This window comes from Rhagoletis zephyria, unplaced genomic scaffold (assembly GCF_001687245.7).
Source record: "Rhagoletis zephyria isolate East Lansing unplaced genomic scaffold, Rhagoletis_zephyria_1.1 Rzeph_scaffold_07241, whole genome shotgun sequence".
NCBI classification, from domain to species: Eukaryota; Metazoa; Arthropoda; class Insecta; order Diptera; family Tephritidae; genus Rhagoletis; species Rhagoletis zephyria.
The window spans coordinates 16,010-19,693 of NW_016164324.1; the positions used below are offsets into that span (position 1 = coordinate 16,010).

The 3,684-nt window shown below is 35.4% G+C and overlaps 1 pseudogene; it reads left to right on the forward strand.

Moving 5' to 3' along the window:
* Window positions 1-2,463: 2,463 nt before the first annotated feature.
* LOC108374012 (pleckstrin homology domain-containing family A member 8-like) lies at window positions 2,464-3,421 on the forward strand (annotated as a pseudogene).
* The last annotated feature ends 263 nt before the right edge of the window (window positions 3,422-3,684 follow it).

Here is a 3,684-nt window from a genome sequence, read left to right on the forward strand (position 1 = left end):
AAAATTTCACACTTTTTCGGAATTTTTAAAAATTGTTTGGGTGTGCAGTTTTATATCCCATTCAATACTAGTATAATAAAGTGCAAATTTGAGGTGGCTACAAAATACCATCGATTTTTGGTATTGTTTTTATCGTTGGTGCCACACATTTTCTTAAATACGATCGACAATTTTTTATATGGAGAAAAATGCATAACATCGTCAAAAAAAAAATTGCCAAAAATCATTGACATTTCGTAGCCACCTCAAACTTGCACTTTATTAGCCTAGAATTGAATGGGATATAGATAGAGCCCGACCGTTTCCAATTTTTTTTCGGGTACCGATGCCGATGCCGATTAATTGGCTTACGGGGAAAGAATCGGCCGATGCCGATGCCGATTCCATAAAAAATTACTAATAAATGTATTAATTCATAAAATCAGTTCATTTCACGGAGTTAAAAAAACAAAAGAAAAGAAATAATTGAATTAATTGGCTTCCCAATTTGCCAAACGACGTCGTAACGACGTCGTTTCCGACTCGCAAAAAACGACTCGCCGGAGGGTCGCAAANCGACTCGTTTTGGTGAACAATTTGTTCGCCGGCGACGGTCGCAAACAACTCGCCGGCGAACTCGCCGTCGGATGAAAAGCACACTTACCGGCGGGTCGCAAAAACGACTCGCCGGCGGGTCGCAAAAATGACTCGCCAGCGGGTCGCAAAAACGACTTACCGGCGGGTCGCAAAAACGACTTGCAGCCCGCAAGAACGATATACCAGCTAACTGCAAACGACGCTCAAAGTTGTTAGAAAATTAAAAACAATTTTTTTAGTTTAAAATGGTTTAATTTAATTCATTGAATTTTTTTTTTAATAAAAAAGAAAAATAAGGTAAACATTCAGTCATAAAATACAAACAAAAATTTTAATATATTTTAATATAATATAAGTTTTAACAATTAATTTTTTTTTTTTACTTCATTTTAGTTATCTTTAAAATTAATTAAAATTGGGTTTATTTTTTAACAAGGACCATGTAGTTCAAAATTAAAGCAATGTGCAGTATACATACATACATATATATGTATATATATAAAAAATTTCAACAAGCTTTCATAAAAATTTAAAGCTTTTTAATCTGCATTTAAGAAACACATAGAAAGCAGTTTTATAGTCCATAAAATGTTAGTATAATAGAACACAGGTTTGAAGTAAAACAAAACTCACATTGATTTTTGGTGTTATTTTTTTGCGGTACTGCGCATTTTCATCCATATGAATTTTATGACAGAAAATGCATGCTTTAAGGCACTTCAACCTTGTATTCTATTATACATACCAAACTTCAATGGACTTTAAAACTGCTTCATATGTGTTTTTTTAATGCAGAATAAAAATCTTAAAATTTTTATAAAAGCTTGTTAATTTTTTTTATATGCACATACATGCATATGTATATTGCGCAATTTTTGAATTTTGAACTATATGGTCCTTGTTAAAAAATAAACCCAATTTTTATAAAGATAACTAAAATTAAGTAACAAAAAAATAAATTGTTAAAATTTATCAATATGACAGATAGTATGCAGACGACTGTGAAACATTTCTTTTATTCCGTTTTGAGATGCTGCCTCCAGCATAATGGAAATATCTTTTGGTTATTCGCTCCATCATTTCCACAGATTCGTTGAATTTTTGCTGAAACGCTTCTGAAATAATATTAAAAGTATACTAATCATTTTTGAGAGCTGGGCATCAACAATTAAAGCGTACTTCTACCTTCTGTCACCTGAAAAAGACTTGCGTGCCAAATGAACTTTTCTCTCAAAGTTTACACTGCTGGCAAATGTAAATAAGGATAACAATTTAAACACTAATTAATACGAATAAAGTAAAATCTGTGGAAAATTAACAATAAAATACTTTTTTTGCAAAATCTATAAAGGACCCTTTTATTTCTCAAACAAACCTGGGTAACAGTTGTTCGTCGCCACGCTGTAAAGTAAAAGTACAGTTTTCTACCAAATTAAAAAAAAAACCTTATTCCCACAAATTTTATTTTTTATTAATAAGGACAATAGAGTGAACTTTACTTTTTTAAAAAACCATTTTATATGAAAAATATTATGAATAGATACTGAAAAAAAGATGTAGGTGGCTTAATTTTCTGAGCACAAGTGTACATTGTGGATTCCATATTCTGTCATGATAAAAAATTGTCATAATAAAAACTTTTATTTATGCCTAGATATATAAAAATTTGGGCGTGGAACTTGTCCAACCTAGACCGAAGGTTCCTCAAAAAACTTATAGGTTCGAAGAAACGGATTCGTTTCGAGTTCACCCAACCGACTAACGACGTAACGTAACGACGCCGTTAAGAGTTCACCCAAACGATTTCACCAGAGCGACGTCGTAACGGCTTCACCAAAGCGACGTCGTAACGACGTCGTTTCGAGTTCACCAAAACGACTTCACCAGAGCAGCAGTTGAGGAGAAAATTGAGACAGAGGCCTTTCTTAAAGCTGCTACGGAAATCGTTACTATTATTGGGACATTTGGCAAACTACCTACACCTGTGTACATGATACGAATGGCAATATTACGAAGCCAACAAAGGTATACAACAAGGACAGAGCATTGTATGCTTACCTTGGGGGCTGATAATATTAAATGTGAATGTAAATAATCTTGCAGCGAATGCGCTATTATGGCTAAAGCGTGGTCCCCAATTGATTTGTACATTTTCCGAAAACACCTTCAATGACCCACAGGCATTGAAGCTGCAGCTGTAGAATGCATATGAGCGTACCCTGAAGCCATGTCATGANACATGATACGAATGGCAATATTACGAAGCCAACAAAGGTATACAACAAGGACAGAGCATTGTATGCTTACCTTGAGGGCTGATAATATTAAATGTGAATGTAAATAATCTTGCAGCGAATGCGCTATTATGGCTAAAGCGTGGTCCCCAATTGATTTGTACATTTTCCGAAAACACCTTCAATGACCCACAGGCATTGAAGCTGCAGCTGTAGAATGCATATGAGCGTACCCTGAAGCCATGTCATGAGTTCTTAGTACAGGGCACAATAAAAATAATCTACAATTGGGTGCGAACACGTTCACAACTCGTTGGACAGGGTGAGGCGCACGTTGAGGATCTGCAAGTGCTGGAGGACTATTCGCCAGTGATGCGTAGTCACTTGGACCGCATTGACGCGCTGCTAAAAAAATACAATTTGGATGAGGAAGCTATGTTGGCCATGGAATACGGTGCTTATCACGGTTTGTTTCGGTAAGTGATGGAAATACTAAGTTTTCTATTTTATGAGTAGCACGGAAATTCACAGAAATGTTGTTGAGACGTCTTAATGTATACCGGTGTCGGCAACTGATCGACCGGATTGCATCATTCAATTCGCACGAGAATTGGAGCTCAGCGAGGTCCTTGCGCATGAAATGATGCGAATGATTGCGGTTAAACCGAGAATTATTTATAGAGTATTATGGTTGATATCGGGGAAATACACCCAATTTGATGTATAAAGATCAAATTAGTATTCCTGTTTATGTAGCAAATACATAAATTGTAATAATAAGTTAACACTATTGGGTGTTCATTTAACCAAAAGATTGCAAGGTTTGGGAAGTTGAGAGGCAAAGAGGACTTGGGGAAGAAGTTGCAGATGAAAA